The 17275-nt window shown below is 50.2% G+C and overlaps 1 protein-coding gene across 1 annotated transcript in view; it reads left to right on the forward strand.

Annotated features, from left to right (window-relative positions):
• Positions 1-17275, forward strand: part of ZNF536 (zinc finger protein 536) — a 231490-nt gene that overhangs the window by 123852 nt on the left and 90363 nt on the right. The window lies entirely within an intron of this gene.

A 17275-nucleotide genomic window follows, 5' to 3' on the forward strand; every position in this document is an offset into this window, starting at 1 on the left:
CTTGAGTTAAGTCATGCGCTGATCCTTGAACTTAGCACCGAGGCCAAGGGGTGGGATATTCTGATTGGCTCGAATGAATTCCACAGATAGGGTCTGGGGTTTTTACAGTGCCCCCAAGCCCCTGGGCTGAGGAGGAAGGGGAGAGTTCCCCAATGCAGGGCCTGTCATGGGCCTGGGTGGAGGGAGATCCATGTCTGCTCAAACCTGTCGTTGGTGGAGGAGGAAGTGCCCGGTCCTGCTAACAGCCCTGAGCTCCTGTCCCCAGACAGCAGCTGGCTGCAGCACCAGGCTCCCTTTCCAACAGAGCAGGGGTGGGTCAGGGGCTGGCACCACACCCCAGCCAGGCGTGGCTGCGGGGGCCGCCCCAGAGGTGGTCTACTTGGGCAAGATCTTTGTAACCCTCGAGGGAGCTACAAACAGGTAATGCTTGGCTTCCTCAGCCCCGTGTTATGAAAAGCTTGAGTCGCAAAACGCTCTGGCTGTTAAAAACCTGCTACTGACCAACGGCAATAAAATATCTGCTGTTTATGAGTAATTAGCCACTTCTGGAAAAGAGCTCTATTCCTTTAAATTTATGGGGTGCCTTGATTTATGCATTTCATGGGGGGATGTCATGTTACATCACATCAACCTGATGTAATTTGATGCAAATCAAACACATGAATGAGCGAATGGAAACATTCTTTCCTGCTTCCTGAAGTGTCTTTCTAAATGGGGGGCATCTTTGGTCCCGACCCCATCTTTACTCTCCTGATTGCTTTCTTAGGAAAGACTTGGTAGAATCTTTATCTTGAACGTCTGGAGTCCGGAGTGCCCTGGCTGCAGTCTCTCAGTACCTTGCAGGTGCCTCCTGGGAGGGATTCATGTCCCCGAGGGTGCCAGGGGCTCAGACCTCAGTTCACGGGCATCACGCCCTGTGTGGGGCTCTGCAGAAGGCCGAGAAGTTTGCAGGCGAGCAGGCTACCTGATTTTGAGGACCGGTCAGTAAGATCCAGGACATGATGGAATCAAGAGTCTAATTTTATGTTGTCTAATTGAAGAAGAAATCACGGGGGCGAAAAAGAGGCTGGTGAGCTTGGGGTCCAGCAGGGGAAGATAGAATATTGAAGCCTTTTTGTAACGGCTGCTCCCCATTTGGCTGGTGAGCGAGTAGGGGCAAGGGCATTCTAGAATTGGTTGGTTGGACCATTCATCTTCTTGTCTCTGCATTGTTTCTTCTTCTGTCCACCTGCTCATCCCTTCAGCCAGCCAGGGAGCATCTACATATTGTCTACTAAGTTTTTTGAGTACTTAGGAGGTAACCAAGCTACACAGGCACATACCTACTAACTAGCTATGTAGCCTTAGAAGGATCATCACCTAGCTGCTGGCCTCCGTATACCTATCTATAAAATGGGCACATCAGACTAAGTGTTCAGGAGCTAGATGACCTCTGGGGTTTCCCCAGCTTTGCCACTTTACTCTTATCTGTGCCTTCTTTCCTTCGAGTTGCATCGCTGTGCAGAGAGAAGTCTTTTTTTTTTTTTTTTTTAAGATTTTGTTTACTTATTCGACAGAGATAGAGACAGCCAGCGAGAGAGGGAACACAAGCAGGGGGAGTGGGAGAGGAAGAAGCAGGCTCATAGCGGAGGAGCCTGATGTGGGGCTCGATCCCACAACGCCGGGATCACGCCCTGAGCTGAAGGCAGACGCTTAACCGCTGTGCCACCCAGGCGCCCCTGCAGAGAGAAGTTTTGCACAGATCTCATTCGTGGGGTGGAGACATGCTCCCCGAGCAGTTCAGGAGAATGTGAAGGAGAGTAGTGGGGAGGGAGATTGGATGGGGGACGGGGATGGCCGCTTGCGGAAGTTTCCGGAATGACTCCTGTTAGTTGTGCTGCAGGAAAGACAGTGACGTTTGTTCTGTGCATCTTGCACTTACATGGAGACATTCCGTGGGTGCAGGGGGAGCGAGCAGACACAGGCTGGCCTCAGGCTCGGGGACACTGCCCCCCAGTAAGCAGGGCTCATCGGTCAGGTCAAGCTGTATTCCATCGTGCCCTGCCTGCTCCCCGAGGAGGTCCGCTTCCCTGGCAGGACTGCTGGGAGGCTTTCTAAGAGGTTTCTCTGGGTAAAGCAGAAATCATAGGCTACACCTTTTAACACCAGGGCCTTTGCTGTTCCTTTAGTCCTCAGCATAGGTGCGAAAGAGCTGTCTAGAATGGTCCCCTTCCAAGCTCGGCCTCGTCAAAGCCCCTGCCAGGGGTGTTCGGGAACCCTGCACATGGACATTGGCAGGGACGCTGTGCTTGGAACATGGCCATGTTCTCTTCTCCCGTGTTCCTCTTTGGGGGTGCCATGATTCCGTGGAGGAAATTTAGGGTTCTCGCAAGGTCTGGGTATAATCTGTAATAGAATTATTTTCAAGTGGGACCTTGTTATTGTTTGGAGTCTTCTGGCTGTCTCGTGAGGAGTGACATTTCTATGGTCATTAGCCAATTCCATTTCTTCCCTGAATTGCCTTCACGGGCCTTTTGTCCAGATCTCAAGTGGGGGTGTTTGGCTTTTCCTCGCGAGCTGCAGACGCTTTTAAAAATAAGAAAATTCAAATCAAAACCACACTAAGATACCACCTTATGCCAGTTAGAATGGCAAAAATCAACAAGACAGGAAACAGCAATTGCTGGAGAGGATGTGGAGAAAGGGGATCCCTCCTACACTGTTGGTGGGAATGCAGGTTGGTGCAGCCACTCTGGAAAACAGTGTGGAGGTCCCTTAAAAAGTTAAAAATTGAGCTACCCTATGACCCAGCCATTGCAATACTGGGTATTTACCCCAAAGATACAGATGTAGTGAAGAGAAGGGCCATATGCACCCCAATGTCCATAGCAGCATTATCCACAATAACTAAATCGTGGAAGGAGCCAAGATGCCCTTCAACAGATGACTGGATTAAGAAGCTGTGGTCCATATATACAATGGAATATTACTCAGCTATCAGAAAGAACAAGTTCTCAACATTTGCTGCAACATGGATGGCACTGGAGGAGATAATGCTAAGTGAAATAAGTCAAGCAGAGAAAGACAATTATCATATGATTTCTCTCATCTATGGAACATAAGAACTAGGAAGATAGGTAGGGGAAGAAAGGGATAAAGAAAGGGGGGTAATCAGAAGGGGGAGTGAAGCATGGGAGACTGCGGACTCTGAGAAACAAACTGAGGGCCTCAGAGGGGAGGGGGGTGGGGAAATGGGATAGACTGGTGATGGCTAGTAAGGAGGGCACGTATTGCATGGTGCACTGGGTGTTATACACAACTAATGAATCATCGAACTTTACATCGGAAACCAGGGATGTACTGTATGGTGACTAACATAATGTAATAAAAAAACATTAAAAAAAAAACAAAAACTTTAATCCAAATCTGAAAAAAAAAAAAAAAGAAAAGAAAAGAAAGGTGAGGTTATTAACCCCTTGGCTGCCACACAGGCCCTGGGAGTGTTTGGCTTCCGGGAGGCCTTGCAGTGGACTGGCCGAGGCAGGTGTGCTGACAGCCCAGCAGCGCTGGCTGCACGCAGTCACCATGGCCACAGAGGAGGGGGCAGTGTGGGAGCCGTTATGGGGTGCCCGCTCTTTGCCAGGCGCTGCTGCAGGCCCCTGGCACAAATGACCTCATTATTGCTGTCCTGTCACAGATGCCTAAGTGAGGGGTACCACCTTGCAGCTCCTGGGTCTCCTGTTCTTCTGGGTAAGACGCAGTTCCTCTCCAGCGACAGCCGCTGTTTTTCATTTGTCACATGGAGTCCCAGAAAAGAATCCCCTCGGGGACCCCAAAGAGTCACACTAGCCGCCCAGCTGTTGACCACTGTCCCTTCTAGATGCAGCTCGTGTAGGTCCTACCTCCACGCCAAGAACGCCCCAGGGCTTCTGGAAAGCCTCTCCTGAGGAAATACCTCTTGTCCAGGTCCCCTCTTGTCATGATCGTGACAATAAAGCACGGCCTGTCCGGGGCAGGGTGGACCGACCACATGCTGATGGCCCCGGACCAGCCCGCTAATGGCATTTCCTCCCTTGTAAGAAGAGAAACGTTAATTGCTTCATTTTTAATGTTTCCCTTGGTGTTCAGCATCGGTGAAGTTCAACTCCAGCCATTCTCTGTGATTGGTGATGGTTCAGGATCAGGGCTTGGCTGGGAGGCCCCTTCCCTGTCAGGTGGGCCACAGAAGCATAAATCAGGAGGCAGGAGGAGAGACTGAGGAGCTGAGGGTAGCGATCAGCCTGGCCAGCCTGCTTGGTTTATAGATGGGAAGCCGTGACTCAGAGAGGGGCCGGGGTGTCCGAGGCCACGTGGCTGTCTGGTTGGTTCCAGGGCAGGATGGAGAGCAGCCCGTGGGGGACGTTGTAGGCCCACCTGGTATAGGTATGGGGGGCAGCCAGTTCTCTGGGATGTCCAGCCCCAGTGCTGTTCCAGGCACTAGGAACACTGTTCCCTGGAGGGCACTGTCAGAGAGAGGGCATTCTGTTCTGTAAGGACCCGGATCTTGGAATGATGGGATTTGGGGTATCAGCTGGGGTTCAGAGTGGCACAAGCCCGAGAAAGGGAGAGGCAGTGTCATGCAGACAACAGACCCATCCCCAGGGCCTCCCCTGTGCTGGGCACTCAGAGACAGATGGATGAGGTGTGGTGGTTACCCTCAAGGCTCCTAGTCCCCTGACCCTTTGTGAGTAAACAGCGCTCGGATGTTATCATGATCTCCGGGTCGAAGTTTCAGCTCCGTCTACCCTTTTGATGGTGAGCTCTGGAAGGTAGGCTATTTCTGATTCTTTTCTCTGCAGAGCCCAGCACAGCGCCAGGCACACAGTGGATTGTCAGGAAATGCGGAGCGAATGAATGAACCAATGTTTGCATGGGCGAGCGCGAGTACATTGAAGGAAGAAGAGGCTTCAGAAGGAGTGCAGGGTTTATAAAGGGCAGTGGGGGGCGGGACTTAGAATTCACTCAGCCAGAATTTGTAGGTTTGTGTTGCATATAAAGCATTGGGTTTGGGTTAGATATGGGTCCCTGGAGGTGCCAGCCAGAGACGGGGACCCAGGTTATCCATCACGAGACGGAGTGGGATTAACCCTCCGTGGGGAGTGTGAAGTGTGTTGGGGAGAGTGGCATGCGGATGGGGTGACATTTGAGATCAGTCTCTATCAGCAAACCTCTCACCTGGCTTGTGTCTTGGGGAGCAGAGAGCAGGGTCTGTCCCAGCAGTGCAGGAGTGGGTTGTGGCCTGAGTCTGCCTGGGCATCTCCTCTCTCCCCAAGGTAGATGCTGTGTACCCACCTTGCTCCGTTCATTCACTTCCTCATTCAATCATTTATCCGTTTGCTCGCTCCTTTCTTCGTGCATTCAACAAATATTTATTGAGTGCATCCACGGGGCCTGGCTCAGTGGCGCGGCTGGGGGCACCCCAGTGAAGAGATGCTCATGGCCTCCCCCCTGCAGGGAGCTTCTGGACCCATCTACAAACAAACCCAACCCAGTACAAAAGCCACTGGGAGGGGGCAAGACAGACAGGAGAGCTCCTGCCCTGCCCCTGGGGTATCACGGAGGGCCTCCTGGACGAGGTGGCATTTAATCTTCACTAGCTGATGAAGCATAGGGATCAAGTGAGGATCGCAGGGAGAATGTTCCAGACAGAGGGAACGATATGCACAAAAGGGCACCAAGTCCCCTCACCAGCTCCCTGAGAACAGAGGGTCCTCTTTTAAAATACTTATAGGCTTAAACAAGATGAGACACAGGGTGCTGCTCTCTCCTCAAGCACGTGTGAGCTGGGGAGGCTGTCTTTGCTCCCCCTTCTTTCCTAAGAGTGGTCAGAAATTCGTGTCTGTCCCTGGAGTCCGTCTGCTGGCAGAGTCGCTCCCAGCAGCCCTGTGTCTGTGTGCTTGGCCGACGTGCGGCTCAGCCCCACAGCAGCTGTTCCCGCTGCGTTGGTCAGGGGCTGCTGGGCTCCCCTCCCCTCCCGAGAGTCTGGCGCAGCAGAGGCGAGGTGAGGCCAGCCTGGTGACCTGCACGGGAGCTGGAGATCCTGAACTGGGGACCCCAAGGGCTAAAAAGACCCGAAGCCCCAGCCTGGCCTGGAGAGGCCCATCGGTTGGCCTGAGCCTGCGGGTTGCAGGCAGCAAAGGCTCCACTCATGTGCCTAGATTCTTTGCTCAGCAATGATTGTGTGTACTTACGAGATGATGTGTATCTGAGCTTCTGTCTTCGACAGGTGCCCCCGTGAACGAATCTCCCCGGGCCGACTTCTATGAATATTTCACAATCAGGCCCTCTTTGATCACTCTTGCATATGTGCATTCTACATTATATTTAGTTTTGCACCGAATCAAATCTGAGGCTTCTGTGAAATGAAAATAAAGTGTTCGACACGATCTCCTAGTCCTGAATGCTCAGGTGTAGATGGCTCTAATCAGGGGTGAAGGGTGGTGACGGGTAGCTGGGCCCCGCACCCTGTTGGCTGCTGCCCTCTGGGAGGGCGGGGCTGCCGGGAGTCCTGGGGGTGCCGGGCCCCCTGTTTTGTTCTAGGGCAGCGGCTGTGTGCTGAGGCTGAGCGGGGAGCCAAGGCGGGTTAATAGGGGATTAAATATCTAACTTCCTGCCATGACGAAGTCTGGTTAAAAAGAGAGGGAGAAAGCCAGTGAGAGAAAGGATCAATACACTTCATGACAACTGCTGGTATCTTTTTCAGGTTTGTGATATTTTAAAGGTAGGTCATTCATTAAAAGCCTGTGTGTGTGTGTGTGTGTGTGTGTGTGTGTGTGTGTGTGTGTGGTTTGTTGCTTTCCCTGATGAGGTGGACACAGTTCAGATAAATCAATTACAGCAAATTAGGGGGCCATTTCCTTCCCAAATCATTGCATCTAGGAGAAATGGAAACACCACTGGATGGCCTGCCTTCTTGGGGGAGAGGCCTGGGCTTTTGCTCACAAAATACTGTGCATTCTGAGGTTGTTCCGGACTACCTCCCTACCCTGCACCGTGATCGTCAGAAGCTTAAAGGACCAGTTATTGGTGGAACTGTTGCCCCAGGTGCCACAGACAGGAGCTCACGGGAACCCTGCTGTCACACAGCTCTGGGAGAGGAGAAAAAAAATGTCATGATCTCCTTATTTGCGTGCATTGAAGTGCCTTATGAATATGTCCTCACAGTTCCTGGGAAACTGCATGGCAACTCTGGGGACCGAGGCTCACCTCCAGCCTAGGGCAGTTCCAGGAAGGCTTACCGGAATAGGCGACCCCAGGATGGAACGTGAAGGACAAATCTGGGCGGCCACATTCGGTGAGGTGGGGGTGGGCTGCCTGGAGTTAATGGGGAGCAGTCCTTCTTTCACTTTTTTTATTTTTTTGCTGTTAAGAAAAAGAGGGGAGATCAATGTCTGCTTCCAAACTCTGAGTAGCCTTTTCTCTTGGGCGCAGGGAGCCCTCCCTCACCACAGCAAGAACTCTAGCCCTCAGATGTTTGGGTTGTGGTTCGGGAGTTTATTTTCACCCTCTGTTTTTTTCATCTCCTCTGATCCAAAGTAGTAGGAAGCTACTAACGTGCCACAGAGGCGGTAGATAGAGCACGTGTTCCACTACAACTCTCACAGAAGCTTCCTGAGCCCCACTTTTGCCCCAGATAAGAACTCCATGGACTGGCTTTCAGGTAGGCGCCTGGCCCGCCATGTCCACCCCATTTCCTGTCATCCCCTAGAACATTCCATGCTTAGTCCCCATTTTGCACATTCTGTTCCTTCTGTCCTCCATGCCCTTCCATCTTTCTGTGCCAAGTGACCTCCGCCAAGCGCAGCCAAGGACTGACCTCTTCCTGGTTGTTCTCCTCACTGGTCTCCCTTCCCTGGTCCCCGCTGCACCCTCCCACCTGCACCCAGCCCCGTGGCATGTTGTACATTTCCCCCTTTAGCACCTGCCCCCAGTCTGGCTCCTCGTGGGCATAACCCTCTCCCCTTCCTTGAGTTAACTTTCCAAGGCAAGGATCTGGTCTTGCTGGTGGCTGGCCCGTTTCTCGCCACATGCAGGTGTTGACAAATGTCACTGAATAGTATGAGTCCCAGTATGAGCACCAGTAAAGTCCGCCATGAGTGAGGTTTTAGTAACCACGCTTATGGGCCTTGATCATGCCTTGGTTGTGTCCTTCACCCTCAGTATTGATTCTACTCCCCTGTGGAATGTCTTTCCGGCTCTGGAAGCCTGTGCTGAAGCTGTGGTCGGCACACGAGGAAGGTCCCTGTACAGGCACAGCCTTCTACAATTTAAGCTCCGTGTTTTCTCTCCCATGATCCCATTTGCCTTCTCCAAACCCTGTGAAGTGTGCTGGGCAGTTAATATCAGCTCATTTTAGGGACGGCAAAGTGGGGACTCAGGCAGGTAGCCGTGGCCAACCACCGGTGGAAGAGCTTGTGCAGTTGGACGCATGCTCACGGCCCTCCAGGTGCCGCTCTCTTTCCATTGCCCCAGTCTGGCTGGGGAATAACCCGTCTGATCTGGGACAGGAGAACGTGGAATAATATATTCACCTTCTGGACGCTAAGACAACAAGATCATATAAATACATTTTTGTGCGACACCCTCCCCAGTGGGGGAGCAACAGACTCGTCACCTTCCTAGAGCCACAGTGCCTGCCTGCACCCCATTGCCGCCCACACTAGCCCCCTGAGTTGCTTTCTCTGGAGCGTACTGCATGTTTCCACGTCCACGAGGGCCCTGGCTCCTTGGCTTCCTTTAGGCTTTCCCTGAACTGTGGCTGCCTTTGTTTCTATACATTTGGCGAATGAAGGAGCTGGCATCTGTCAGCATTCAGCTCAGCAGGACTAACGTGGTGTGGACATCAGAAGCCAGCCTGCCCACCAGCATGTCTTGCTTGGGCTCTGGAGTCAGGCTCCCCAGTCATGTGACCTTGTTGGACTTAAATTTTCTGAGTCTCAGTTTCCTCTTTTGTAGTATGGGGGTAGTTTAATACCTAGCATTCTAAGGTTGTGTGAGGCTATAAGAGGTAATGATTGTGAAGTACCTAGCACAGTGTCGTGCTGGCAGATGGTATTGTGATGTGGAGGAGGAGGACACTGTTGCTGGTGTAGATGGTGATGATGGTGGTGATGGCTACAGTAAAGATGATGATAGTGGTGATGATGGTGATGGTGTTGGCAAAGGTGATGAAGATGACAATGGGGTGATGGTGATGTGATAGCTATGACAATGGTGACAGTGGTGAAGGTGACGATGATGTGATGGTTATGATGAAGATGATGATGATGGTGATGATGAAGGTGAAGAGGACAATAGTGATGATGGTGGTGATGGTGAAGGTGATGATGATGATGATGATGATGATGTGGTAGCTATGATGAAGATGATGACGGTGACAGTGGTGGCGAAGGTGATATGGATGTGATGGCTGTGGTGCGGGTGATGACCCTGGTGACAGTTGTGGTGAAAGCAATGATAATGGTGACAGTGATGACAGTGATCACAGTGTTGACAGTGGTGGTGGTGAAGGTGATGACAGTGGTGACCATGGTGGTGGAGAAGATGATGATAATGATGATGATGATGGTGATGATGGTGGTGGTGAAGTTGATGACAGTGGTGACAGTGGTAGTGGTGAAGGTGATGATGATGACAGTGATGATGGTGAAGTTGATGACAGTGGTGACAGTGGTAGTGATGAAGGTGATGATGATGTGATGACTATGATGATGATGATGGTGATGATGGTGATGGTGAAGGTGATGATGATGATGTTGTGGTAGGTATGATGAAGATGATGATGACGGTGACAGTGGTGGTGAAGGTGATGATGATGGTAATGATGACAGTGGTGATGATGAACATGATGACAGTGGTCACAGTGGTGGTGGTTATGATGATGATGGTGAAGCTGGTGACAGTGGTGACAGTGGTGGTGGTGAAGATGATGGTGGTGATGATAAAGATAGTCATGATGAAGTAGAAGATGATGGTGATAATGGCAATGATGAAGATGGTGATGATGACCATTGTTACTTTTTTTCTGTTTAATTTTTTGAGAGCTTGTTCTGCCTGACACATCCATGGTCTTCACAATCACCCCACAGGAGGTTGTCCGAATTCCATCCCAGCATCTGTTTGCCTGGTGGGCAGATAGTTGGCCAGGAATTCAGCCTGGAAGTCTTCTCTACCCTGAAAAGATGACTAGGGGTGCATTTTGTGGGTGTTTTCCTTTCCTGTCTGCTGTGCTCATGATCTGCCTTCAATTCTGGGCTACAGCTTCAACCCAGACTCCAAAACCCAACATGCGTTCGCCCTTGAGAATTTTGAAATCGTCCACAGTCTTCAAAGAGAGGATACTTTTTATTCCTTCTCTTCTTCTAAGTCCTCCAACTCCCATCCCCCAGCGTGGAAGCTGTCTGGGTCTCCGTGGGACCGTGTGTGAACCTGGTCCAGCGGGGTCTCACTCACTATCCAACGCCCTGAGGGCCCTGACTTTGACCACATTCCATCCACAAGGGCAAGTTGGGGAGTCCGACCATACTCTCCAACTCGGCTCTCCCGGTCACACAGTCGCCATACTCCACGGCCCAATCTGAATATCATCTTTTCGTTAATAAATTCAGCGACGATTTAACTGTTTCTGGCCCCGTCTCGTAGCATTGTCTACACATCAGTCAAAATGGAACAGGTCACCCGAACTGCCCTCCTGTTTGTCTATTAATCATCTGGCAAATAAACCACTCAGTGTCCTGCCCACCTCAGTAACATTTGTGATGTAATTTGTTTGGATGCCCAAATGTCACCAGCGTTGATTGTAAGAGATGAAAAAATGTACTTGCTCAGCATAGCAAGCTCTAGGCCAAAATGTAAGCATGAAATCTCTGGTTTATTTTTGTAATAATGTTTACAGCTGTTTAATGACCCTGAGAAGGTTCAGTAGTCTGGTGCTCTGTATTTCAGAACAGGAGTGCATTATGCTTATAACAACCTTGGTTAAACAGTTTGAGCTACAACAATTGGAAAATAGTATTTAATAAGAAGCCATTGTATTCTAGGTGAAGTTGTCTTAATTACTGCTTACCCAAAGTGTAAGAAAGCAAGACAGGTTGTGGGGAAGATGTGGAGGGTCACTTGAGCCCTCGGAAAGGGGGTCCACCTGCTACCAGAACTGCGTGCCATGAGCCCCACCGTGGTGTTTGGAGCCCTTTCTGGGAACCCACGTTCCTCCCCTGCCCAGCAGTTGGGAGCGGTAGGACTCCTGTATGTTTTCCGAGGCAGCACTTTTACCCACATTGATAAAAAAAGGGAATATTTAGTTGTGCTTGGCTAGACAACAATATTTGATTTTTAAAAACCCAGTTGAAATGGTTATTTTGAAAGTCATTTCATTTCCCAACTATTCTTTTTCATGGTATAAGGATAAAACTCGTTCATGCAACTTACTGGCAAGATCTATATTTTTTGGACTATTCATAAGATTACTTTCTTTTTTCTGTGCTAGCAAAATGAAACTGTGTTTTTGTGTAAAATTTATTTAGACTCGTAGCAGCTGGCATTTCTGGTGTCCTGATAGTTTTAAATTTCATTTTGAGTGAAAGATACAATTAGGTTCTCTATTGGAAGAGTTAAGTGAAAACTTTTGTCATTGATATCACAGGAAATAGTTTTGAAGGCAGAAATACAAAATCAAAATAGCCATTAGCACCATCAAAGGCAGCTGAATGGCTCACTGTACCTGCAATGATGGGAATGATGAGACAGAATGTATTTTGATAATCTGCACACCCAACGGTGGGTTCCCTAGGCTGAGAATACCCTGGTATGAAATGTGAAATTGCACAGCTCAAGAAGAAAACCTCTAGCCTTCAGAAGCTTTCAACCGGGGCCCTGCCGGAGCTCAGGGGTGGGGCCCAGGCTTTTCCACACGGTGGTGAGGAATGCCATGGTGGCTGGGACTCACGCCCACGCCTGGTTCTTTGTCAATATTGACAGTCGCCTTGAGGACCAGCAGTGCCCCACCATGACCCTGGGGAGCAGGCAAGATCAGGGGGTGGAATGTTGGAGTGTTTCCATGTTGGGGGGCAGGGGCGGTGTACCCGATTCAGCCATTTACGCTGGTCTCTAACTGTCCCGGCTTGGCTGCCTTTCTTTCCACAGTTAGGTAAATTTCATATGCATTGGTTCCTTCCATGAGTCAACCAGGGTGTATTGATCTTCTTCCTGATATGTTTTGGGCTGGGGCCCTGAGCTGAAGGCCAGGGGCAAGCTGTTCTCAGTGTTTGCGAGTTTATTTACTTGCTTTTAATTATACCAAGACCTTTTCTACCTGGATGGAAGGGTCAGAGGAGTTATGTACAGGTTCCTCAGAAGGGATTGCCTTAAGCCCGTGATCACGGCCAGCCCTATCCTGGCTCCTGGCTTCCTCATGGGGGTCCCTCAGTTGTTGCATGGTGGGATAATGAGGCTGGAGCCAGAGCTAGGGAGAGAAGGATAGGTGGAGTGCATAGAATCAGGTGCTCCCTGGAATTGGTGACCCAGCGGGGACGGTGCTGCATGTGGATTTCACCTGCCCGAGTTATCAGGACAGAGGGAGTGTCCTGCAGCAGGATGTCCTGCCCCAGACACTGAGAACCATTCGCTGCAGGGCCTGGGAGGGAACAGTGTGGTCCCAAAGGGAAGGCACTCTCCCTGTGCTTGCTCCCTGAGGGCTGGGGGAAAGGAGTAAGGCCTCCTTCCATCAGAATGGCGAGCCCCTGCAGGTGGCCTCACCTCTTTGGCCCCTTGAACTCTTAAGGCTACAGTGGGATCCAATCCCTTAACAGGGGAATCAATGATCCCTGAGTTTCCCAGGGTGTGCATTTATATAAGTTTCTAGAGTGCTGCTACTTGGGGAATCCCTGCCTTTCCTCCAACACAGGCATACTCATGCATACACATACACACACACATACACACGCATGCACGCGCGCACGTGCACACACACACACACACACACACCCCATATGCCAAAGCTGTCGTGGTTACTCCTTTCTCTGAACTTTGAATTCAAACTCTCTGAGCCTTTTCATTGCTTCCCGTTATTGGTGGCCTTGCCTGTACTGGCCCCCGGGGCCCAGAGGCACTTGACCGCAGGTACATAGAAGGCCCCCGGCAAGTATTTACTGAATGACTGACATAAGGGGTAAATGAATTCCCGATGGGCGAAGTGTCGAGGCTGCAGAAATTGGGGCCGACCCAGGTTTTGTGAGTCCCAGGCCGGGCCTGGGGCCAGCTCATCCCGCCTGGGCTGCTTTGGCGCAGGGACAGCACACCAATTACCCTGTGCTCTTTCTAAGAACTCACGCTCCCCTTTCTTGTTCTGAGTCTGGTGGCTGGCATTGGTTATGACTGACCCATCGCAGTGCCTGCATCTGCTCATGGAATCATGGGGTGCTGGGCCTCACCAAACATTTGGAGATAATCGTCTGGTGAGGGCATTCCTCACAGTGGGGCTCTGTGCGGGCTTCGCCTGGACTCACTTAAGGGGCCGAGGGCTGTAATCCTCAGAGCATCTCCTTGGGAGCTGGCCAGCTCTGCCAAAATTTTGAGTTCTCCCCTGGGTCCCCCAATGAGTGGTCAAGTTCTCAAGGGGATGGCTGCCCAGTGGTGGTCCAGGCCTGGATGGTCACCATGGGCACATATAATGAAAGAGCTGGTGGTGGTGGGGTGGCTCTCCCGTGGTGGTGTTTGAAACCCCATGTTCTGGGTTAGCCAGAGACCTTCCAAGTCTGGCAAAATCTGATAGTGGATGTTCACAGACTTGTGCGAAAGCTGAGTTTGGGTCACATGAGGTTGGGAGAAGAGTGTTTCTCCTACAGGGCTAGCTTTTATGGGCTGTGTTTATAGGGTCTCTTCATTCATTCATCCATTTGGCCAGAAAATGCTGAACTTCCAGTGGGCCACCTCTGCTCTGGGCCTGGAGGCTTCCACTGTGAAAATGCCCTCATGGAAAAGAAGCACATTTGTAAAAGGTCAACAACAGAACTTTGCCCTAGTGGTAAGTGCTCTGAAGAAGGAAATAAGGTGATGGGTCTGACAGTCTCAGACAAGGGAGGCATGGCAGTCTTTGTAAGAAGGGGCTATGTGAGCTGAGACCTGCATGAGGGGACAAGGAGCCAATTGTACCTTTGCACATTCTGGAACATTCTTCCTCCCCTCAGCTGAGGCTTCAGCAATGGCACCTGAAGACCAGTCCTTTAAAAAAGCTTTGTGGGGGCGCCTGGGTGGCACAGCGGTTAAGCGCCTGCCTTCGGCTCAGGGCGTGATCCCAGCGTTATGGGATCGAGCCCCACATCAGGCTCCTCTGCTATGAGCCTGCTTCTTCCTCTCCCGCTCCCCCTGCTTGTGTTCCCTCTCTCACTGGCTGTCTCTCTCTCTGTCAAATAAATAAATAAAATCTTAAAATAATTTTTTTTTCAGTCCACAAAGCTTTTTTTTTTTTTTTAAAGACTTTATTTATTTATTTGACAGAGATAGAGACAGCCAGTGAGAGAGGGAACACAAGCAGGGGGAGCGGGAGAGGAAGAAGCAGGCTCATAGCAGAGGAGCCTGATGTGGGGCTCGATCCCATAACGCTGGGATCACGCCCTGAGCCGAAGGCAGGCGCTTAACCGCTGTGCCACCCAGGCGCCCCTGAAAAAAAAATTTTTTTTTAACATAATAAAAGAATTCCATATCCAAACCTCACTTGAAAACTCCTCATATCCATTATTTAACAAATTGAGCTGCTACTTACCCAGCACAAATGGGGGCAGGGGGATGGTCTTCACCTTAATGCCCCTCATCCAACCTGATTTGCAGTCTCTCTGTATTGCACATTCAGCCTCCCCTCCCTCCCGCTGAATTGGCATCAGCTCATCGGCAGCAACCTGAAAATAGCCTGTCTTTCTGGATTCGTGTCTTCAGAGAAGGCCAACTGGGCAGCCACTGGAAGGGGGCCAGCCATGTTGGCTTTGGACTTTGCAAACTTCCCCAGAGCTGTTGGGTGGAATTCTGAGCACTCCCAAGTGACTTCGGGGTCACGATCCGTGCTTGCTTGGGAGACGAGCCAGCACAGCTGGATGGAGCTTGAAGGTAGAGAAGGGGCTCCAGACAGGGCCCTGGGGGCTCTTTGAGTCCCTGCCTGGGGTCTTCCAGGCACCAGTCCTGCCCTAGCGACTTCTACACGCCAGGCCTACTCCTCCCTGCTTATCAGTGGTGCCATGAGCCCTGGGGCTGACCACTCTTGTCCACGGGTCCTGAGCACCAGGGACAGGGCCTGGCATACAGTGGGAACTCAGCAAGTTTGGTGACTGAATGCAAGGCTCTCCATGACAAAGTACTCCTTTCTGACCAGTCTCCAAAATGGCCTTTTTTTTTTTTTTTTAAATTTGTATGTAGACTGCCACCAGAAACAAAAAGGAAAGATGGCGAACTGGAAGCCTTCTTCTACAAGTGACCACGTGCCTGTATGTGCTCACAGATGTGTGCAAGTGTCCATGCCATCATTCATGGACGCCGCCAGCCCTGCACAGGGGCTGCAGTTTTTCTCTCTCCTGCGAATAAACATTCATGCCTTTTTCTCTCCTCCCTTGCAAGACAGACTCACAGCCCCTGTCCTCTAGCCAAGGAAGCCAGGTCTCCCTTTGGAGACCCTCCATGCCAGGCACAGTTTGCATGGCAGGAGGCCCTGTAGGTAGCAGACCCCCCCACCCCCATCCCAGGGCTGAATGCATTTCCTGCACAGTTGAGCTCTGTCCCCACTGGTCCCCCAGGGAACTGCTTGGCCCAGGAATCAGCCCTGGCTGGTGTTAAACTCTGCTCCTAGACCACCTGGCTGGCCAACACATGTAAACATTGGGATGTGCAAAAAACGGTTCCAGTGGCAGGAAGCGAATTTGGACTCCTTCAGGGGGGAGACAGATCTGGAAATAGAAGGACCCAGGCATGGGTTCATTGCCTTTCAGAGTTGAGCTCCTTGCATGCTGTGATGGGGGGTAGGGGACGGGCCTACAGCGTTCCTTCCACCCCACCCCCAAGCAGTGTGGCCTTCGCAGGTCTGCACAGGCTGGGGAGGGGACAGAGAGGAGCATTAAAAGCAATTATGCAGACCAGCTTTGAGTGTTAGTGTTTAACAAACAGCTTTGAGTTCTAATTTTCTGCAAAACACATACTGCAGGTACAATTTGTACTCATTACTGTATACCGGGAAAGTTATTAAAAACACTCAAACTTGGTTGAGACTTCCTATGGCATCATCCCTGGATTTTAATTGGTTTTTATCTAGTTCTATAAAGGATCTCTTTAAACCCAATCAAAGTCCCTGCCTGGGATATCATGCCAGTGGAAGGACAGGGAGAGCCCATTAAATGGTGTTGAGTCTTCGCCCCCACCCAAAAATGAACAGTCTCGACGATCCACTAAGATTCCGTCACCACATAATTTATACTTCCTTCGATGGGCACAGTTACCAAATGACAAAATAACAGTGTTTCGTAACATAAGGGTTAAATCTTAATCTCTGAGGTTTGCAAAGCCGCTACTCGCAGTCTCCTTAAAATTTAATATACCTCGTTAATGCTTCCTTGCAAACACTGAAGGATTTTTATGATTATAATCATGTGTTACAGCACCTAGTACTGTTTCTAAGCAGCATACTAATCAGCTTAATGAGATATTACTGCACTTTTTGTTGACTAAAGCAAAATCCCTTTTATTGTTCTAAAGCCTGTCCTTTATTTTTTCCCAAAACATTATCTTGTTTTATTATGTACCAGTAAATATCATGCCATTGGGTTTCTTTTTTTTTTTTTTTTTGGCCAAATCATAAAATAATCTCTTTCATCTCAGACTGGCGAATGTATTGAATATAGTCACCGGAAACAAAAGTTCCGAGTGAGTCTCTGGTCTTGCCGTGAAAGCCGTTCTGCTCTAAGGCAAACTCTGAGCGGAACCAACAGGTGCAGGTGCTACCAGGGGGACCGGAGGAAAAGTTTAACACGTAGACCCTTGATTTGTTATTAGGTGTTGAAAGTGGTAAAACATTAATAATTTAAATGTGAATGAATAATTGCAGTCGGTAAATAGAAAATACAAGGAAGACGATCTATCGCCAAAACAAATTGGAGGAGCAATGCCGTATTGCATAATTGGCATTTAATAATTCATCTTTTTATTATTGTTTTTGACTATAATTCCTTAGCATTATTATGTGTAGGTAAGGCATGAAATGCAAATTCCTCCCCAGCTGATGCTG

This window comes from Ursus arctos, unplaced genomic scaffold (assembly GCF_023065955.2).
Source record: "Ursus arctos isolate Adak ecotype North America unplaced genomic scaffold, UrsArc2.0 scaffold_19, whole genome shotgun sequence".
In the NCBI taxonomy this organism is placed as follows: Eukaryota; Metazoa; Chordata; class Mammalia; order Carnivora; family Ursidae; genus Ursus; species Ursus arctos.